Genomic DNA, 23,367 nt, shown 5'->3' with positions numbered 1-23,367 from the left:
CTTCGTGTGAATTCATCCAAATACATCCGTTTATTTTTAGAGCTGTAAATTATATCTGCATTTTTACTCTCCTTCAGAAATTCAAGCTCAGAGCTTGGGCAGGGGCCCTGTGTTTGAGACAGAGAGATTGGCAAAGCGTCTTGCCTCCCACCTCTTCTGAAGTGAGGCCTCTGCGCCACTGTGTCCCAGCCCTTCAAAAATCCTGAGTCATTTCACTGTTTCTGTTTCTCCCCTTTCCCCAGCAAGGTTCCTGATGCAAAGGAACACCGGAGCGGGGCGATCGCCTCCCTACAGCTGGGCCGGCTACCCCCACCCCTAGGGCTGCTGCGGGCCGGGCGGAAGGTCGGGGCGCCAGAGCCCAGAGAAGAGCAGAAGGCGCGGGGTGGGGGAGTGCGGGGGGGGGGGGGGCGCCCGGGAGAGCGGGCGGGGCCGCAGTGAGGGTGTGGGCGGGAGGGAATCTGTCCGGTGCCGCAGTGAGTTGGGTGGCGGTGATTTGTTCGCGGGTGCAGGCTGGGAGGCGGGGTTCCTGACTCACTGCGGCACTGGCAGGGCTGGCGACAACGCCTCCCCCGCGCCCCCTGCAATCTGCCACCGAGCCGAGGGGCGCCAGCAAGGCATCCCCTGGGTCAAGGGGCCTCCCGTGGGCTTTCCAAACAGCCTGTGCTCATTTCCGCGGGAGCCCTCGGGGCGCTGTGCTGTGACTGCATTGTCACTGTTTGTTTATTTCTACATCTGCTCTGTTAGAAGATAGACCCGCTTAGGGCAGAGCCTTCTAATCCACCCCCTGATGAATTCGGGCCCTCGCCTTTGGCACAATGCCTGGCGCGTCATCACAACTCGGGTGATCAGTACGGCAGCGAAGGAAGGGGGGTCGGGACTGGAGAGGAGAGGGGGAGGAATTCAGAGGACGGGAGACAAACAAAAATGGAAGGTAACGAGCTTTCATAACTGCAGAAGTGCAAAACAGCTCCCTGTGTGATGTAGGAAGTAAAACCGTACAGAGATGGGACTTGGCTGGCCTGCCCTTCACACACTTTGGACATTAACCCAAAGTTCACACTCCTGCCATGACAGTGATGGTGGACAGGAGGGAAGAAAATGACAAGGAGGAAAGGAAGTGTCTTTTGCTCTTAAAAATGAGAAGGGTCATAAACAATCCATCGGCTGTAAACCACGAGTTGCCCCCAAAGCAAAGCAGGTTAGTGGCTCCTGCCGCCTCATCATAGCCTCAGAACCTACAGAGCCTGGAGGACTCTCAGACAGTATCTAATATCCCATTTTACAGATGAGAAAACTGAGGTTCAGGCAGGAACGCAGACAGGAATCAAGGCTTTGGGTTTGGGGTTTGCAATCCATTACTTTGCCTCCTGCATCCACTGCCTTTCCCTGAGCATTTTCTTCTTCCGGTTTCTCGGAAATTAAAATTGCGAGAGAAGCAACACAGAGTGTTTTTCCCAGGGCCTCGACCTCGGTAAGGGAAGACATGGAATTCCGAGTGTGGAGACCCAGACAGCCTCCGAAACCCCCACGCACCCCTGGACGTTCAGCAGCTGCCAATGCCCGCCTGACAAGTTTCTGGAGCATCTCTGCACACGGAGAGGTGTGTCTCCTGCAGCTCCAAAAACAGATTTTGCCATCTCATCCCCACATTTGCAGTCTCCAGTTGGCTTCTTATGATTGGCCAGAACTTTTCCTCACTGGAGAGATGAGGGGAATCCAGTCCTCCAGCCAGCTGGGAGAAAACACTGCAGTAGCAGAGATAGCAATGGCTCTTCCACCCCATACTGATAGGATATCAGGGAGCCAGGGCTGGGCTCAACAGGCTGAACAATACCAGGGACCCCCAAGGGTCTATACATTTAACCCTGGAGGAAGTGGCCTCTGACCAGGTATCCAACCTTCTGTACTTCTCCTTCTGTAATTGGGGGCATCAGAGTGTATTCTTTGGCTTTCTGGAACAAAAGATTTCTCAAATTTTAATTTCAAAAGTTGCCATCAGGACTGGCAGCTGTGTACACAGGAGGAAGTTGCGAATGTATTTCAGATTGGGGGCAATTAGCGTTTCCCACCTACCCACCCCAAACTCCCAGATCTGCTGCACCACACTGACTCTTGGCCTCCTGTAGAGTTGGAAACTCTACCCTAAGAGATGCACTCCTTCAAACTAACGTGAAAACTAAACTAACAAAACCATAGCACTTCAAGGTATCCCTAGGGTAAGGCTTAATTACCTATTAATATCTCTAACACAGCAATTCTCTTGCCTGGCTATTCACTAGAAGCACTTGGAGAATTTAAAATAACACTGATCCCCAGGCCATACCTCAGACCATACTTCTAGAGGTGTTTTCTAAAAGCTCCCCCAGGTGACTATAACGACAGTAAGACTGAAAACCTCTGCTCTAGTGGGAACTGCTAGTTTACTGGTCAGCATCTGTTCTCCCTTCGATTAACAGCACCTGATGTTCCTTTGGAAACCCCACTCTCTCTTGATCCAGTTGATTGAGTTACACTAATCCCATCATCACTTTCCATTTTACTTTTTCTCGGGGGAATAGCAGGCTACCAGTTTGGCCCCTTTGCATTTTTCCATTCCCCTGAAAAAAGTAATCGGTTCAGGCAGAAGATGTGACACAAGGAAGTCCAATGAAAATCAGTCTGTCAAGACTGGCTGAAACTATTGGGAAGGGAAAGATCTGTTTCTGCTGCAGTTATTTAGGATAAAACATGGGAGCCAGGAGCCATTTTGTAACCACATGGAGAAAGTCTGCATGTAAACTAAGGCAACACAGAGGAAAAGAGATTATTCATGGAGCGAAAAAGACTGAAATCTAATTAAAACCATTCCTGAAGTCAGATACTTAAGGTAACAGACATTAATTCCCCCTTTTCACCCAAGAAACTTGAACTGAGTTTTCTATGATATGCCACATCATAGCAGAGTTAATCTGTTGCTTTAAAATGCAGAGACTAGAGTTCTAATCTAATATGACAGCAAACAAGCAAGCTTCAACATTCCTGGTGAAAGATTCCAGATATCTAAAGACAAGCGGGTGCTATCCATCTTCAGGGACAGTGGCTCTCAGTGGAGAAGGGTGAGGAAACTGAAGACAGCAATGTTCTACTACATTGGTTTTTGTTTTTTTTTTTCCAATTAGTATCAAAAGTCATTGGTAGCTTAGCCTTTGCTAAATATGAAAGATCTTAAGAAGTAAAGAGGTTCCAGGACTAGGTTTTAACAATAACTATAAGAGCTTTTATAATAGCCAATATAGCAATGATGTATAGGAAGTACACAGAAGCACACAATAGACCATCAAGACAATGCATTGGATGTTTCAGATTCCTGTCTTAGTCATGGGAGATTCCCTGGAAAATGTGCCCACTGTCTGAAAGTGCAAGTGAAGCCAAAGTAATTGACTGGCTACATTTTAGATTTGGAAGTTTTTCAGTGAACAATTGCTATGTAACAAGCTGTCCCTACATTTGGTAACTTAAAAAATGATGTGTTTGGCTTGTCTTTGTGTAGACCAGGATAGTTTTTCTGAGCTCACCTGGGATCACTCATGCATCTGCAATTGACTTCTGGTCAGCTAAGTGGCTCTGTGTCTGAACTTGGCTGGCTATTGCCTGGGGCAATGGGAGTGACCAGCCCATGTATCTATCATCCTTCAGAGCCTAGCCTGGGCTTATTTACAAGGGGGAGTCAGGGTTCCAAGAGTGAGAGCAAAATTGCACAAGGTCTCTTGAGATTTGGGCTCAGAACTTGCTCACTGTCATCCTGCCACATTCTATTTGTCAAAGTGTGTCAACCTCACTTCTTTTTTTCTTCTCTTTTCTTTCTTTTTTTTTTTTTTTTTTTTTTTGAGACAGAGTCTCACTCTGTCACCCAGGCTGGAGTGCAGTGGTGCGATCTCAGCTCACTGCAACCTCCACCTCCAGGGTTCAAGCAATTCTCCTGCCTCAGGCTCCTTGGTAGCTGGAACCACAGGTGTGTGCCACCACATCCAGCTAATTTTTATATTTTTAGTAGAGGTGGGGTTTCACCATGTTGTCCAGGCTGGTCTCAAACTCCTCACCTCAGGTTATCCACCCGCCTTGGCCTCCCAAAGTGCTGGGATTACAGGTATGAGCCACCATGCCCGGCCACAACCCCACTTCTTGATGGAAGGAGCTGCAAAGTCACATTGCAGAGCACCAGTAAGAGCTCAGAGATCATTTAGCCCAATCCTCCCCATTTAACAGATGAGAAACTATAGGCACTAAGCTTACCCAAGTCCCCATCTGATTAAGTAAATTATATAGTATTATGCTGCCTTCCACACTGATACACTGTCCACACTGATGCTTTGTCCACTATATCTCCTTTTTCCAAGTTATTTCCCAGACGATGTAGGTCATGTCCATTATCATAAAATCTCTGCGAAGTGGTTAGGCAGAAATTGCCTAAATTTGCTACCTAACAATGAAAGAAACTGATACTCTTCTTCTCAAAGTCGCCCATCAAATATATAGGAATTCTTTCCCAGGACTGGGCATTGGAGTCACAACAGAAAGCAGGGCAGACATAGATCTTATCTGTACAGAACATAGAGTTTATCATTTAAGTGGTGTCACTGGGACTTGAACCAAGACTGTATGATTCCTCCTCTGGATGCACTTTTTACCCGCAGTGGCTATTATGGTTCCCTGAAGGCTAGTTTGTCTATCAAAGTCAATTGTTTGTATTTGTGATGCGGCAATCCATATTAACCTACAGGGTTCTCAGCCTCCCCTCATCCCCTTCTCTTCTCCTTGTGAATGAGAATGCTCTGTTTGACCACTCAACTTGGTGTGTTCTCCCCTGCCTTTACTGGGTAAGGTCCCAGGCCTTTGTGGTGGTTGACTGTGAATAATGTGTAGATAAAGTTTAGAAGAACCAGGAGGAAAAAAGTAAGAGAATGAGACAGGAGAACCACATAAGATGGGGCAGCAGAAAAAGCTGGGGTGCATAATAGAAAGGAAGGGATTTGTAGAATTAGTAAAACTACAGGCTACATGAAAACTAGAGAGAAGAAAGAATGTCTTAAAATATTGTACCGAGTTATGAATTGGATCTCTTATTTTTCTTCCAGATACAGAAGTGAAGTTTGATCTATTTTTTATTTTTATTACTATCGGCCACTAACTTAATTGGTTTTTAATGTAACACTTTGGCAGGCCTAAACCACATGCAAACTAGGTAGTTATCTGGAGCAAATTTAATTAAGAATCATTATGTCCCCTGGAAGGACAACCAGAGTTTGTGCCTTCTCTAAATACTTGGTCCAAATCAAAACATCAATTATCCTTTTCTTAAGGAAAAAAAAAAAAGTCAACTCCATACTTTATTCCGGTTTCATTGATTTTTCCCTAATGACGTTTTTCTGTTTCAGCATCCTAATTGGGATACCACATCACATTTGTTTGTCATATCTCCCTAACTCCTCTGGGCTGTGGCAGTTTTTCAGACTCTCGTTTTTTGGGGTAACTACAATAGCTTTGAGGAGAGCTAGTCAGGCATTTGGTGAAATGCCTTTCAATTCGATTTTTCTAAATTTTTCTTTTCATGGTTACACTTGAGTTATTGTCTTCCCACAGAGAAAAGACCACAGAGGCAAAATAGCATTTTAAACACATGATATCAAGTGTGCATATCATCAACATGACTTATCACCAATGACGTTAACCTCGACCATCTGGCTAATGTGGTGTTTGCCAACTTCTTCACTGTAAAGTTGCTTCTCTCTCCCTTTCCATCCTGTATTCTTTGGAATCAAGATGCTAATTGTAGTCCACACTTAAGGAGTGGGGAGTTCTGTCTTTAACCATAGTGAAGAATTTTATTTACTGGAATTTCATTTAAAGTTGGAGTGGGAAGGAGGATGATTCTCAGAAGAACAATAGTGTAAAGAACAGAAGAACAATACTGTAAAGTGTAAGGGGTGAGGGAGTTCCCATGCTATAAGCATGATGGGCAGAAATATGCAGAGTAGGGAATGAAGAAATGAGAGGCCACGTGCTGGTGAAAGGAAGGTTTGGAAAAAGAGAGAGAAAATTTAGCAGTTGTTCTCACTGCAAAATTTTGTAAAGAGACACCTAGAGAGGATGCTGTGAATGTTTTCTGAGCAACTCACTGTGAGAAGCCCCTACACTACATCTTTGAGAAAACTTGCCCATTCATCTTCTGGGCACCAGAAACAACACTGCTATCTTGTCCAGGCAAAAACTGTTCCACAAGAGAGTCCTATCATATTTTGGTTGCATCAGCAAACAATAAGTTGGGCTGGGTCTAGATCTGAAATGAAAAGTCTGTAATCCAAAGACCAGATCAAGCATATTGTTTAATTTCTTCAACCTCAAGGAACTTCTAAAATTGCTTATAGTAGCAGATTTTTGCAATGGCATCCATTAGTTGCACAGCAGTTTCCCATTATTTATCTAAACATGCAAGGGGTAGAGTGGCTAATAGTGGGATCTTTGGACCGTCTTGAAGATTGGACTCTTTTGTTAATTTTGTATTCCTCGATTATTGCTTATACATATATTGTACTCCATTGTGACTCATATTTTTTGGCCATTACTTTTTACTTACATATAGCCCATAACTGTTTTTTATGTGTGTTTCTACTGCAGAGAGAAAGATTATTCCCCAACTCAATGCCTGTTAACTGATTGGCTGCTTTATGGTTGCTATTTCCATTCTGCCCATTTGTGTTGAAAGATAAAGCCTCAATAACTTACACTGAGCAGTTTAGCAAGTTGAAAGAAACTAAATGTAGGATCCCTATGTTTCCACAAAGGATATGCAGGCTTCAACTAGAAAGATGACTTCAGTGTTTAGGGAAGAAATAAGCGTATTCTAACAAGAGTTTTGCAGTCAGCAAAACAAGGTATGTGGTAAATAGGTCCTATCTTGGGAACTGCCAGAGCCCAGAGCTCGTGCTGTTGGCCTATCCAAGGAAACCAGTTAAATTAACTGTCTGGAAGGTATCCACAGAGATCCTTGGCTGGGAGGCAGAAGCAGGACATGGAACAGGTGCCCCTTTCCACTATTCCTGGGCACAAAGTCTCATTTCCAGCACATGCTGTGGCAGCAGGAGACACAGTAAATCAACCAAGCTTCATTTCATCTCAGAAGTCCTCTGTGTACTAATAATGCAGGGAGGCTTAGTTCACGAAGGAAAGAAAAAACAAATAAATGCTGATGGTTTTTAGAGCCAGTCCCAGTGATAAGCCTGGAACAGGCAAATATTCTTAGTGATTCAGACAACTACTATTAAACAGAGGCCAGTTTCCAAGTGGCATTGTGTGCCAAACATAGCTTTTATCATTTTTGATGAGATTTTTATGATGCTTGTTATCTACCAATATTATTAATGTTATTAATGACGTAAAAAAGCCATTTAGCATTTGCCACCTGTGTGCCAGAAGGCAGGCCTTCTTTCTTCTTTGGTCTTTGTCCTCACTAGTTTCCTAGGCCATCTTTGCTTTGAGAAGGAGCAAGGTTGTCAGCCTAGACCTTGTCTGAGTTCTTGTCTGAAATATGTTGGTCACCTAAGTGCATAATTCAAAGAAGCCTCCAGCTTGGTAGCTACTGGGCTCCCAGTCCTCCAGTTTGCCTTTTAAGACTGCTGGGAAATCATAGCATTCAGTTAGCTGTTACTCTTGCATTAGAAAAGTAAAATGAAATATTCCACAGGAAAAAAAAAATGTTTTGTTTTAACATCAAAATCTTGAGTGGGATTGGATATGAACCTTAGAAGAAGACCATCTCTGTGAAATCCCTGTTTCAAGGACAGAAGCAAAACTATTCTCAGCCAGAAAGAAGCGGTCCTTGGGCCAAATTCAGTGCTACCCCCAGTGGTCTGGATAGCAATGCTCTGTGAGACCAGCAACTTTCAGTCTTGGGAAGAATCCAAATCTCCATCAGATAAAAATGTCTACTCCGGCCCATACCCATATTATCATGGGGTGGACTTGGGTGCCATGTGGACTGTGCAGGCCACATTTGGGTTGGTTAAGTGTCTTAATCTGCCTCTTATATGTCTCTACCCTGTACCCATAGCTAACATGTCCTTAAGTGGGAAGGGAGAGACAGATGATAACTAAATAAAACTACAGTCTGCATCATTTACTCAAGCAAGTCACGTGACCAACCCCAGCTCCGAGGAGTGTGGAAATAGACTCTGCCCCAGACGCTACCTCATAGAAAGAGGAATTATGAGGTCACTTGACAAAATGATACATGAATACAGGGTTGAGCAAAGAATTAGGACAAATGGTGCAATCCATCACAACCAGTTTAACATCATCTCTTTCAGATTAAGTCAGTCTCATTTGGGCAAATTATTAATCATTTCTTATTCAAATGCTCTATAAGAATTGTTATCTCTTCCTTCTCAGTGGATCTCACAAGCTGATCCTTCCTTCTAACACAGTGTTTGGGAACAGGCAGAAGTTTCTGTGCTTACCTACATATTGTTCTCTGCTGGCTCCCAATGACCTCAAGTTCAGATATGCCCTCTCAGGGAAAACTCTAATTTTGCTTCATCTATTGGGTCTTGTGTAATTTATAGTCTGTCTTTGCTGAATTGTCTTTCTTTTGCGGTCTTGGTGTTGAAATTCCTCCTCTGGGACATGGCAAGGATTCCCATCGAATCTTGAGCCTGAGTGACCCACGCTGCAGGCCTCTTCTACAAAATCACCACATTCTTTACTGAGAGTCCCTTGGTGGGGTTACAAGTCAGTTTCCTGGGGCATGCAAGGAAGTGAATTCTCTGTAAAGCATTCTCAGGCTAAGGCAGGTGAAATAAGCTTTCTTGCTATTTAACGCTATCATGTGTTCATTTCTTTTCTTTTTTGATGTCTCCCTATTGGCAAAGGACTCATCTTATGGTCTTTAAATGTTCCTAAGATCTGCTGGTAAAAGTGAGGAATAAGTTTCCTTGTTCTGGCATTCCTCCAAAACTGTCTGGTTATTTCTCCCACTGTATCATCTTGGATGCTTTTGGCTCTAAATAACAGAAACCCTGACTCAAACTGGATTAAACAAGAAAGAACACCATTATAGCACAAAATGAAAAGTCTAGCATTAGGTTTGGTTGGTTCAAGGGCTCAGCAGTGTCAGCTGGGACATGGGTTATTTCCACCTCTTCACTATGAAATCCACACTGTTGACTTCATTCCAAAGTTGACTTCTCTGCATAGCCAGAAGCTGGCTGTAAATGGTACAGTAATACCCCCTTATCCAAGAGGGAATTGTTCCAAGACCCCTAGTGGATGCCTAAAACTGCTGATAGTACCAAATGCTATATATACTATCTTTTTTCCTATCCATATATACTATGATAAAGTTTAATTTATAAATTAGGTACCATAAAGATTAACAACCATAAGTAAAATATGGGTTGGTTGAACACATGCACTATAATACAACAACAGTCAATCTGGTAACCGAGAGGGTTCAATGACTAATGTGTGGTAGCATGTACAATGTGGATATGGTGCACAATTTAAAACTTGTGAATTGTTTATTTCTGAAAATGTCCATGGAATAGTTTCAGACTGTGGTTGACCATAGGTAACCAAGATGCAGAAATAAAAATAAAACCATGGAGATGGGGGGACTAACTACTGTATGGAGAGCCTACTTCCTCCATCACCAATGGGAAAGAAAAAAAGAAAAAATTCTCTGTAACCTTATATTTAAAAACTTTTCCTTCATCTTGATTGGGTCATCTCAGAACAAGTAAGAATGGACAGAGGAATACCATGTGCTGATTGACTAAAGCCTGGGTTTCTGAACCAATTGCCATCAAGCGGATTGGGATTACCATAATTTTTGCTGAGACTAAGCCCCACTCCAGTAACTAAAGGTGAGTTCAGTTTCTCTGGTCACTATGGACTGTGTGAGGTAAGATGCACAGCGAACAAAATATTCATTCTATCAATAAGGAGCAGGCAATTATGAAGCTCATTGCTCAAAAATAATCATCTTAAGTGATCATCTAAAACTATCTTTCTAAAGATTTTGTCTATCTACTAGAAGGAACCAGTTCACTCATATCTGACCTCCTGCCCCTCAGTTTCTCTTTCTCCCTCTCTCTTTCAGTGGTGGGAAACTTTCTACTCCTTTCTGTCTCCTTGAAACTTTCCTTTAAATGTAAGCTAAGTTTTTTCTACTCTGCTTTACAATGAAACTGTGTTCAGTCTCCGCACATTGCTCTTAATATGTAAAGAAAGGCTTCACATTTTTAAAAATTTTTTTCTTTGCTGACAAAAGTTAGCTTTCTAAACTTTTGTTTCATTCAACTTTTAAGTTGTGATTCAGTGACACCCCATATTGTCTAGGGACCCCCGCCCTCCCATGAAGATACACATATGCCAGTGACCTAATAAGTAGAGAATGGTAAGGCAGTAAGAAAATCAGGTCAACAGGAAATTCAGAGTACATGAAAAAAATATGGGCTGGGTTAGATGGCTCATGTCTATAATCCCAGTATTTTTAGTGTCTGAGGTAGGAGGATCTCTTGAGCCCAGGAGTTCAAGACCAAGACCAGCCTGGACAACATAACGAGACCCTGTCACTACTGAGAAACAACAACAACAAAAATTTAGCTGGGCGTGGTGGCGAGACCCTATCTCTACTATATATATATATATAGGCACGGTGGTGTGTGTCTATAGTCCTAGCTACTTGGGAGGCTGGGATGGGAGGATCACTTGAGCCTGGGACTTCAAGGAAGGTTGCAGTGAGCCATGATTCTGTCACTGCACTCCAGTCTAGCCAATAGAGTGAGACTCTCTTTCTCTCTCTCTCTCTCTCTCTCTCTCTCTATATATATATATATATATATACACACACACACACACATATATATATACACACACACACATATATATATACACACACACTCTTCACACCCGTACCTGGTTTTTCCTCCAGGTACAGAGAATTAGAGCCTTCGAACTCAGACCTTATCAATTCAGTCCCTGTTGCTTAAGATCCAGTTGGCTTCCTTCCTAGCAATTATTATAATTTGTAATTATCTCCTTATTTGCAATTATGCCATTTGTTTGTCTGCTATTTTATTGCCTATTTCCTGCACTAGAATGTAAGCTCTATGAGACTTCAACTATACTGTTCATTCATATTCCTAACATCTAGTTGAGAACCTGGCACGGAACAGGCTTCCAATAGTTATTAGTTAGATGAATGAATGAGTAAATTTTCCCCTTCTAAATTGAATGGTCTTACACAGTTTAGCACTTTCGGGCCCATTATGTTAGCTGACTCTCAGAATGAGGTTACTCTGTCTACCAGATAATAATAATAATAATAGTAAGTATTCAGCATCAGAGATGTTAAGTGACTTGCTTGAAGACACCCAGTAAGTGTGAAATATGAATCTTAAATTCAGATCTTTCTTTCAAGTCCTATATTCTCTCCATTTTTACTTGTCTTAAAGTTCTTCAAGTTTAAGAACCATTTTAACATGGAGAGATGGTAGAAAGCCTTCTCATGTCAAAGTGAATAGGGCGAGCAAAATTAGGGAAGGCAACAGGGAGCATTCTGGGAGAAATCTAGTGGTGCATTCTGGGAGCCCTTTCATGTACTTAGCCTCATCCAATGCCCAGGGAGACGTGAGACTTCCCACAGTCCACAGGGCAAGCTTTTGCCTGCCTGTGTTTGCCTGCAAAAACAACAACTACTGTCTCTAGCAATGCCTAGAACCATGTTTCCTGCAAAATAAGAAAGTATAAATGGAGGACACAGTATTGAAATCACAAGATAAGGAAGATTAAATTAGGCTCTGCCTTCCTGGAATGCTCCCAGAGCTAGAGCTACATGGGAGCAAGGCCAGCTATCAGATCTTAGGGCTTCTCCTTTAGCAAACGGGAAAATCCCAGGCCCTGAAGGCATTTCAAGCTCAGGAATTGGTGGAAGCAGGTCTGTCAGGAGCCCGGGTAACACTACAAACCAGGAGAGAAGCTGACAGGAGGACAAGCAATGCTGGCATTTTCCTCCCTTGGAAATCCCAGGGACTCTAACACCAGAGATCTGAGGCTGCTCTGATGCTCCAGCAACTATACAACCTCCACCCTGCCTGAACTGCCTCCTACAAATAGGAAACTATAAGATCTGCATTATCTCAGAATAACCATTTGTAGGACTAGAGTCCATCCATCAGCAGTAACTGTTCTTACTCAACCTTGATAAAAGATTTGCAGATGAGTTGGGCTCTGTTTAAGTTTACTAGGCCTGCCACAACAAGGTAATACAAACTGGGTGGCATAAATGTAGTATCACAGTACTGGAGGCTGGTAGTCTGAGATCAATGTGTTCACAGGACCACGTTTTCTGAAATTCTGGGTAGAATCCATCCTTACCTATTCCTCGTTCCTAGTAGTGGCCATCAATTTTTGGCATTCACAAGCTTGTAGCTGTGCTATGCCAATCTCTGCCTCAGTCATCACATAGCATTCTCCCTGTGGGTCTTTGTCTTCGTGTGATGTTTTCTTCTTCTTATAACAACACCAGTCACATTAGATGAGGGCCCATACTAATGACCTCATCTTAACTTGATTGCACCTGCAAAGGTACTATTCCCAAATTAAGGTCACATTCATAGCTACCAGGGGTTAGAATATCTACATATCTTTTGGGGAACATAATAACCCACGACAGGCTAATACTACTATATTCATTTTTTGGAGGTAGAAACTGAGGCTCAGAGAAACCAAGAGATGTATGTAACATCACTGTGGTGAATCAGTGCCATAGTGGCCCCAATATTTTTCCTGCCTCTCTGGATCTATCTATTGGTAGTACATTTCCCCACAGATGCTGGGCTTGGCCATGTGACTTGCTTCAGCCAATAGGACAGAGCAAGCATGATGCCAGCAGAGGCCTGGGAAGTGCTTGTGCATCAGGATTTCTCCTCTTGCATACTCTGGAACACCGTGACCATCAAGTAAATAAACCTAGGCTAGCCTGTTGAGTGATGCGTGACCATGTGGAGACAGACTCCAATCATTCCCATGTGACCATATGAAATCAGTCAGCACCAGCCAAACCTCCAGCTGACCACAGATGCATGACCAAGCCCCACCAAGATCAGGCAAGCTCAACCTGAATCAGCAGAACCCTTAGCTGATCCATAGATTCATGAACAATTATGAGTGAATGGTTGTTTTGAGCCACAAAATTTGGGAGTGGTTTGTTACACAGAGAAAACTGATACAGTTACATAGGTGTTAAATGGCAGAACTGGAACTTGTATTCACTTTGAGACCTGTTCATACACACAGTTCTGAATCAATGGGATGATGGTTCATAATTTTCCTGTTGGCCAAAACATGAGTTTCCCATGTGTCCACCAGCATCAGGCCAATATACAGAGCTTCTAACTATACTAACTTAAATATTTTTCCTTTCCTTCTTTTTTTCCTCCTTCTCTAAACTATGAATAGAAAGTTATGGGTTTGCCCTTTAATTGTATGCTTTCTGGCTTTGATGAGATTGACCAACATCTATGGTGTTAGCGGTGAAGTAAGCAAGAAAAGGGAGAAAATGAGGGCTCTGTAGGTGAAAGAACAGTCATCTTAGAAACCAGTCAATTGGCCCAGTATAACGTAGCATTTGCCTGCCTCAGATGTGTCCCAGGGCAGACAGAGAGTTTAATCCTTGCCCCTCACATATGAAATAGGCCACTGCTAGGATCCTCAATATATTTCTTTTTTTTTCTCTCTCTCTCTCTTCTGCAGGCTTATGGGTGGAATGCAAGCTATTGGAAGTATTTAAAGATATGACCAAGGAAGCCATGAGAATTGGAAATAAGGCAGTTGTTTAGAGATGGTCTGATGTGATGTAAGGTGGAAGGAGGAAAGCAGATGAGGAAAGGAATGTGCAACTGAATCAATTAGCTATTACTATGTAACAACCCATCCCAAAACTGAGTGGCATAAAAGAACAACCATTTGTTATTTTTCATGAGCTTACATTTCTACTAGGAAGTTCTGCAAATCTGGATTGGTCTTGGCTGATCTTGGCAGGGCTTGTTCAGGCATCCACTCTCAGCTGCTGAATTAGCTGTCAGTTCCTGGTTCAGGGTGGCCTTGGCTTGGATGACTTGGCTCTACTCCATGTATCTCTCACACTCTTCCAGCAGGCCAGCTCAAGCCTGTTCTCTTGATTGTGGCAAGGATCCAAGAGAAACAGAGAAAGCCAAAATGTTCATGCCCTTTTTTGAGTCACTGCTTTCAATGAGTTGGCTACTGTCTCTAAGCACATCTCAGCCAAACCCAGAACCAGTGTGTAAGGTCACTAACCAAAGCTGTGGGTAAATGGAGGCATGGAAATCTGTAACCTTTAATGCAATCATCTACAATAGCAAGCCAATGACCATGAAGCTGGACAGAGAAATAGATTCCTGGGAGGAAGAATAGCAAAATGTCTGGAGTAAGAGGAATTGGGGTACTTCAGGGAACTCAGCAAACAGTGTGATGACAAAATGAAAGCACAGTCATGTAATCAGCACATGGGTAAATATTTAGGTTGGAGTCTGTGGTGACCCAGTCTGCAGGTAACCCTCAGCCTGGCCCAGCATTTCACTGCCCTCCTACTACTTACCCAGAAATGACTCTTCTGTATTGACTAAGCAAGAAAGAGGAAACTCTCCTGGAAGACACAAGGGCAGATCCAAGGTTTTCCAGAATGTGGTCTTAGGTCTGTAAATGGCTTTTGGACAGAGGCACGACTGAACATTTCCATGGCTTCTGTGACTTTAAATCACTATCACCTCTTGACTACGCACCTCTTGACTAATTTCTATTTCTTAAATTATAGAATAAGAAATGCTGATTCTAATGATAAAAACACAACAAATAATCCAAAAGTATATAAGATGAAAAATAATAGTGTGGGTTCTATTCCATTCTCCAGATAATAACAACTGCTCTCAATTTGGGCACTTCCTTTCTGTCTTTTTCCTGCACATGTATTTTTTGCATGTGTCCTTTGCATATTATTAACCAGGACTTGGGTAATGATGCCAACATTACAGCATCACTTTCTGACAGCCCTGAAAGCCAGCCTTGTCTCTTCCTTGTTCAACCCTTGTGCCATTCTTCCCTAACCAGAAAAATACTCTACTTGGTAATGATTCTCTCTCTGTGTCTGTGAAAAATAACATGGGAAAGTCTAATGTGGAAATGCTGAACCAGGCTGGGCATGATGGTTCATTCCTGTAATCCCAGCACTTTGAAAGACCGAGGTGGAAGGATGGCTTGAGCCCGGGAGTTCAATACCAGCCTGGGTAACATAGTAAGACTCCCGTCTCTACAAAAAATTAAAATTAACCAGACATGGTGGCATATGCCTGTAGTCCTAGCTACTCAGGAGGCTGAGGTGGGAGGATTGCTTGAACCAGGAGGCTGAGGCAGCAGTGAGTCATGATTGTGCCACTGCATTCCAGCCTGGGTGACAGAGTGACAGCCTGTCTCAAAAAAGAAAAGAAAAGAAAAGATACAAAAGAAATGTTGAATAAAAAATATAGGTAAGAGGGAAACAAAAGGAAATTTAAAAATAAATATATATCAGTAGATAAAACATGGTAAAATGAACAATATGTGGAAAGTGTTGTAGTCTCTACATCTGGCCCAATATTTAATCTAAGAATCTAATGCAAATTTCTTACATCATGAATAAATATGGGTAATGGGCCTAGAGATCATTTTAATAATGAGCAGACTAAGTGAGGCCTCATACCTCTCATCTCCATGTGTAATCTAATTAATTGGGCCATTTCAGTTGCAGAACACTCATTTCCATAACTGTCTTCTACTTCAGAAGTGTGTGTGTTTCAGTTAGAATTTGATTTGGGTGCAGATGCCTATGATAGAAAATGCAAATGGTGACTTAAAGAAATGAAAGTTTATATTCCTCTCACATAAGAAAAATTTAAATTTAAATAGTGCAGGGCAGGTTTAGCACTCCATGGTGCCAAGAATACAAGCTCCTTTTATTTTGTTGTTCATGGCCTTCACCTTATGGCTCAAAATGGCTACTGAAACTCCAGACATCAAACCTGCATTCCAGCCTGCACAGTAGAGGAAGGAAGTAAAGAAGGGTAAAGACTCATTTTCTAAGGAAATTGCTTATCAGCCTCATACAACACTTCCTCATATACTGCATTAGCCCAATTTAGTCATATGACTGCTACACCTAGCTGCAAGGAAAGCTGAGAAATGTTATTCTTGTTCTCAGGGGAGATGTATGTGCCCAGCTAAAAATAAGGGGTTCTGCCACTAAAGAAGAGAAAGGGGATATTGAAGTTCAAGTAGTAATCTTAGACATATAAAGTCATCAAATTACATTCCCCCCGAACCCTTTTGAGAAACTGTGTGCGTAAAGATAGATTATGACTGGGCACTTCAAACTTGTTTTAAATATACAATTGGCTGGGCACGGTGGGTCACACCTGTAATCCCAGCACTTTGGGAGGCCAAGGCGGGTGGATCACCTGAGGTCAGGGGTTTGAGACCAGCCTGGCCAACATGGCAAAACCCCCTCTCTACTAAAAATACAAAAATTAGCCGGGCATGGTGGCATGCCCGTAATCCCAGCTACTCAGGTGAGAGGCTGAGGCAGGAGAATCATTTGAACCTGGGAGGCAGAGGTTGCAGTGAGCCAAGATTGTACCACTGCACTCTAGCCTGGGTAACAGGGTGAGACTGTCTTAAAAAAAAATAAAATTAAAAAATGAAATAAAAATACAAATAAATATGTTATTTTTTTCAAAGGATAGAAGGAGCATTGTTTAAGTTAAATAATGTAGAAAATTTTAAATGATTGCAGCCCAATTGATTTCCATATCCCCAGAGGCCTTCCCAACCCAGAGGCTTTCCCATAGAACCATGGGAAAAGATCTCAATTGCCTGCACTCTAGCTCTGAGATAAGACAGGGCTCTCTCAGCCCTTTAAAGGGGGAGAAGGGAGTTAGTTCTACTCCTTAGGCAGAGGGCCTCACCTGTGGCCAGTCAACCCTAGGTTCCGCATGAGTGAGAAGCAGAAAGCCTACTTTGCGTTGCCTCTACCTGAGGAGAAGAAGCCAGGTATGCTCTCAGATGGTTGGGGTAGTGCTTGGGAAGATGTCAGGAGGACCGGGAAGAAGTCTGAGAGTGATCTTCTCTTTGCTCACTGGCTTCTCAGCTAGAAACTGCTGGAGAGGAAGAGGGACATTATGGGCCTGCAGCAAACTCTCTCAGCCTTCAGTTTCCCAATGTATAAAAGGGGATGATGAAACTTGCCTCATAGATTCATTACAAGGGTTGTTTAAAAAACGTTTACCAAAGTGCCTGCCATACACCTCCACTTAACGCAAACAAGTTCCTTTCTCTTCTTCCTTTTGTAATAACATAACCTGATTGTAAGAACATGTTTCCACAAGATAACATGATGAGAAATGTTTGGCAAGATGTTTAGAATTGCAATATGGTAGCTACTGGCCACATGTGGCTATTAAGCACTCCAAATGTGTCTGTTGTAACTTAGGAACTGAACTTTTAACTATATTTCATCTTAATTCATTTAAACTTAAATTTAAGACCTGATGCTTGATTAGTGTATTGAAAAATGTTTAAACATATTTGGAACAATTTGCGTATGTGAATTTCCTTTTTCAACTATAAATCTTACAAAATCTAAACACAGACCGAATATTCCAAATTAAAATTTAACATTCAAATTAAAATGTGCTATATGTAACAAACACATACAAGATTTTAAAAAATATATACTATAAAAAAGAGAATGTAAATGAACTCATTGATAATTTTTATGTTAATAACTTTTATGTTGAAATATGTTGGATATATTGGGTAAAGTAGAATACAATATAAAACTCATTTTTTCTGTTTCTTTTGACTTTTCTGATGTGATTATTAGAACATTTAAAGTTACATAAGTGGTTTGCATTATATTTCCAATGGACAGTGCTAAGCAAGGATAGCAAATAATCATTTAGGTTGAGTCTTCTCATCAAACTGGCTAGTGATTTTGGCCTTGCACAGACATTTCATTAATTAACTGAGCACCTATTCTGAGCTGGGGATAAAGTGGAAGTTGAATCAGAAATAAGCACATAAGCAAACATTGTAAATAAGACAATTTCAGATAATTACCATAAGTAGAAGGAAGGAAATAAAGTAATAAATGAGAGAATAATTATCCAGAAATGGAGCTGGTTTCTTTACATGGGAGGGCAGGCAGAGAAGGCCTCTCAGAGCAAGGACATTTGAGTTCAGATTTGAAGGGTAAAGATGAGCTAGAAGTGCAAACATTTAGATGAGGGGAACATTTTACAGAAATATTAAGTGGTTGTGCTCAAGGTCAGTTAGCCAGCTGCTAAGTCAGACTAGCGTTATATACCCAGACTGATCTGTCTCTAAGTCTGTGGTCATATCCATTTGTGAGAGATGCTAATTTTCACTCTGACAAAATTGTTGACACTAATGAACTGCCCTCCCCCTACCCCATTATGTAGAACATACTTCAGCAGGGTATTGGTTGGGCATTTCCCAGTTAGATTCCTAAGAGCAGAAATCCAAAACAACAGTTCTATACAGGTAGGCATATGTCACATCTTGGAGAAAAGCATGCTTTCTACTCTTTTCAGTCTTTTGACTTCCTATGACAAGGACCAATTACAAATATTGCAGAGAATCAATGAAATAAAGAAATAATGGGAATGATTTCTGAGGACAGGAATTAAATAAGTGTATCTTTCCAAAGCTATGACTTATTGGGGTCAGAATAACAAGCTCCAGGAATAGAAATGACCTAATGGGAAAACAACAGCAATTCTGAAAGAGGAATAGTGGGGATTTGGGTGTAAGGGACTAACCATCATGACAGTCCCATGGGAAGTTATTAAATCTGGAAAGGTAGCCATCGCTTCATGCTTCTATAGACCAGAAAAAAAAAAAATGGATATAATCAGCCATATTGAGTTACAGAATTTCATAGGCGAACTGATGATGGACTACCAATTTTTTCTCAGACTTAGGACCTCCAGTATTTTTCTTTAACTCTGGGGACTGCTGTGAAGTTACAAATATATGGTATGGAGCCATTTAAGCTCCAGATCTTGATTATTATTTTTTTTTTTCTGATGCTGCTGCTAAGAGTCCAGAAATCTGGTCAGCCTTTGCTTTACTTCATAAGGAGAGAAGAGGACTGAAAGAAATATTCATAGACACAAAAGCAAAGATGGAGAAAGATGACCCTGGCATTACAGGAAGAAGCCTGGAGCTGAAGTGATTGGGAAGCCCAAAAGGACATTGAAATTTACAGGATTTAAGACCACACCCAAAGTAGCTGTGTCAAAAGAATAATTCAAGTTTTAAAAACTAATTTTTGTTTAATAAGAAAAATTATGTATCTACCTCAGAACTCTTTCTTGGGCCCTAGGTTTGTAAATCCAATTTCCCACTTGACTTCCAACCCCAAATAGAAATTAGGATATTTCATGGTCACCCCAAATGGAACATGGCTAAAATAGAACTTTGAGGTTCTCTGCCTAGCTTTCCCTATCTGGGGGAATTGACACTACTTAGTTCCTCAAGCCATACCATCCCACATCCATTTTATCACCAAGTCTCATTCATTCTGCCTCCAAAATATGTTTAGAAACTTTGTCTTCACCTAACCTCCAGAAAGGAGTTTAAGGTTAGGGTTAGGGTTCAGGTTAGGGTTAGGGTCCAAGTTGTCATCATCCCATGTGGCAAACTGGTGCCCGGGCTTCTCTCCTTGACCTCCAACCCCCAATCCATTATTCAGATGGCAGTCACAAGCCCACCCAGATCCAGGGGAGGAGATATAGACCCCCAAGCTCCCAATGAAAGGAGTATCCGAGAATTTGTGGCCATTTTATTCTAAACTTACAGAAATCAGTCTCCATCCTACCCATCGTAGAGCACTTCTGGCACTCTCACTGCTTCTGGTCACTGGCCTTGACCAATACGGAAAAAAAAATCCACACCAACTTCATCCTTTACAAAGCCAGTATTTTGCATGGTTTACCCACAGAAACAGGGTAGGCCTCTGTTGAAACCTTCAGGTATTTAACTCAGTCCAGTTCTATACGTCTTTATTATTAGCTCTGGTTGTGTTTCAACCATTTATTAGTCAGATGGTCTTTGGCAAATTATTTAGTCTCCCTGCGCCTCAGTTTTCTCATCTGAATTAAATGTCCTTGTATCTCATCATTTCTAAGTACCCTGCAAGTCAGCCAGCTCTATGAGAGTTCAGCCATTGACTATGCTCACAGGCCATGGACACACAGTTAATAACAATTTTTTAGGCCGGGTGCAGTGGCTCACACCTGTAATCCCAGCACTTTGGAAGGCCGAAGTGGACGGATCACGAGGTCAGGAGATCGAGACAATCCTGGCTAACACGGTGAAACCCCATCTCTACTGAAAATACAAAAACAAAAAACAAACAAACAAAAAAACTAGCCGGGTGTGGTGGTGGGCACCTGTAGTCCCAGCTACTCCGGAGGCTGAGGCACGAGAATGGGGTGAATCCGGGAGGCGGAGCTTGCAGTGAGCCGAGATTGCACCACTGCCCTCCAACCTGGGCGATAAGTAAGACTCCATCTCAAAAATAATAACAATAATAATAATAATAATAATAATAATTTTTTAGTTGCATTAGTTATAAGAGGCTTGCTTCTATTTCAACTTTTCGTAGAACATGATGCAAACCTCCTGAGGATCTGAGCTGTCTTGCCCTCCCTCCTCCCCAGCATCTCTAAATTATTCTTACCAACTTTTGATGCTTTGTTTCCATAGCCAGTTTTCTAAAAGTTGCTTTCCTTTCTGACCCAGCCAATTTGTTCCTATGCCAGTTTTCCAAGCAAGCCCCTATCTGATTTGGCCTTCTAAAAAATTTCTGCAAGGTCTTCTTTTCTTTCTAACTGTTCCAAGTTTGTTCTTGAGTCTTCTTATTCAAAAGAGGCTTCTATACCTTTTGTTATCATAAATTTATAACAAAAAGCAATTTCTCTTGTTTGAATTTTCTTTTGCTCTATGTTAAAAGGACAGTGCATGCTAAGGCAGATAACTAAATTCCTTTTACATACTGGAGATTCATTTAAGCTGGGGTAGAAGACAAAGGTAATAAATATTTTTCAAAACTATTAAAAGTTTTAAAAATCAATCATGATTAGATTGCTTACAAAGAGAAGGAATTTGTTTTGTTTATTTCCAAACCTCTTTTTCTAAATTTTGGCTCTGATATGTATATGACTATATCACACATATATGCAAATGAATGTAATAAAAGTAAGTTCTTATGAAACGTCATTTAGCACCTTAATCAAACTAAGCCATTTTGAGGCCTCAACAATCCAGAGGAGTAAGGCATGTGTGTGGGTTTTAAAATTTTTATTGCAGTATAACATTGACATAGAAGAACACATAAGTAATAACTATGTGATCTGATGAATTTTCACAAACTTAAAACACTCATGTAACCAGCAAAAGGGTTAAGTTTTTATCTTATTTTAAAAGTCTCACTGATGGGCTCTTGAGAAACACCTATGTAGTTGTCCTACTTTGTTATTGACTTTATGTAAGCACGAGGCTGTCCCTCCAACTCAATGATATATTCTACATGACCGGATAGTAGGACTGTGGTTTATACCACATATTTTTTCTAACATAGAGGTAGCTAAGTGCCCTGAAATGAGGACACCCTCAGTAGATGAATATGAACTATATCAGACTCAGTCTATTAAACATTAATACACACAAATCTCTGCTCTACATGCTTTTGCTTCCTGTTTTATCTTCTACATCACTGACCTTTCCTTCTAAGTCTTTTTGCTGTCACCAACCTCATTGATAAATTATTTAATCAATTATTGGCAAAATGCTTAAGTTTCCTAGAATTCAACTCTTCTTCATCTAAACCTCTCTCTGGCTGAGTTCAATTGGTCCCATGGCTTTAAATAACACCTGTAAGCTAAAGATTCTTGAGTTATAACCTGTACTACAGCCAATTAATTGAATTTACGGCCCCAATTAATGGCCTCTTTATATCCCTTTCATATCTTAATGTGAGCTGTTGCAAAGTCACATTGCAACAACTCATATCAAGAGGTGGAATCGATTTCCTCACCCAGTGAGTCTGGACTGGTTCTATAACTTTCTTTGGCCAATAGAAGGTTGGGGAATGCCAATTGCATTACCAACTTTAAGCCTGTGCTTACTCTTGGAGCCCTCCTTCTACCATATGATCAAACCCAAGGCAGCCCACTAAAGAATGAAAAACCGCACAGAACATTACACTAACTGACCATCAAACAACCCCCAGAAGCAAAGCCATCTAACCAACTTGCAGCTGACTACTGATGCATGAGGTAACTCAGGCAAGACCAAATGAGTCCCTCCAGCTTAACCCAGCTAAATAAACAACGTGCAACATCATAGGATAACAAAATAGCTATTGTTTTAAACTGCTGACTTTTGGTGTGGTTTTTTACACAGCAATAGCTAACTGATATAGCAGCTTAGACATATGTGTAGACATGTATTCAATACCAATCTACACCTCCATATAGATCTCTCACAGCCATTAAAAAAAACTATACCAAATTTGATGTTTACCCCATCTAAAAACCTCTTCAATGTTTTCCTTTCAAAAAGTGGCCCCCTTATTTGTCCAGTTCTTCAAGCCAAAACTCTAGACAATACCATTTAATTCTTCCTTTCCTTCACCTTCCACATTCAATCCATCAGAAAATCCTGTTGATTCTAATTTCTAAATTTTTCTTGAATCCATTTAGTTCTGTTCACTCCACTCACATCACTTCTACCAGTCTAAGCTGCTCATGTCTTATGCCAACAGCACTATAGTGGCCTGCTGTCTGATCCCTTCTGAACCTCTCCAAACCTTTTTTACACAAAAGCTAGTTTTGGTTTAAAAATCCTAGATCAGTCAGTTACCTGCTTAAACCATTCAGGAACTTCTCATCATGCTTAGAATCAAATCCAAATTGGGTATCATGGCCCATGACCTATTTCCTTTCCTTCTCTCCATCTTTCTTCCTGCCACTGTCACTCTTTGACTCACTACATTCCAGCCACATTTGCCCTTTTTTTTTTTTTTTTTTTTTTTTTTTTGAGACAGTCTCACCCTGTCACCCAGGCTGGAGTGCAGTGGTGCAGTCTCGGCTCACTGCAACCTCTGCCTCACGGGTTCCAGCAATTCTCCTGCCTCAGCCACCCTCCTGAGTAGCTGGGACACCAGGAGCACGCCACCATGCCCAGTTAATATTT

General features: G+C 41.6%; 1 long non-coding RNA gene across 1 annotated transcript in view; it reads left to right on the top strand.

The window, feature by feature from the left end:
- The first annotated feature begins 585 nt into the window (after positions 1-585).
- LOC144332041 (uncharacterized) overlaps positions 586-23,367 on the top strand; it is a 28,623-nt gene continuing 5,841 nt past the window's right edge. Inside the window, exons 1-4 of the long non-coding RNA XR_013399745.1 lie at positions 586-931; positions 9,765-9,896; positions 13,789-13,891; positions 14,942-14,946. This is a non-coding gene — a long non-coding RNA (uncharacterized LOC144332041). The remainder of the gene's footprint in view (positions 932-9,764; positions 9,897-13,788; positions 13,892-14,941; positions 14,947-23,367) is intronic.

This window comes from Macaca mulatta, chromosome 10, assembly GCF_049350105.2.
Source record: "Macaca mulatta isolate MMU2019108-1 chromosome 10, T2T-MMU8v2.0, whole genome shotgun sequence".
Classification (NCBI taxonomy): domain Eukaryota; kingdom Metazoa; phylum Chordata; class Mammalia; order Primates; family Cercopithecidae; genus Macaca; species Macaca mulatta.
Note: the sequence above shows the minus strand (reverse complement) of the source record. Positions and strands in the feature narration are given on the sequence as shown.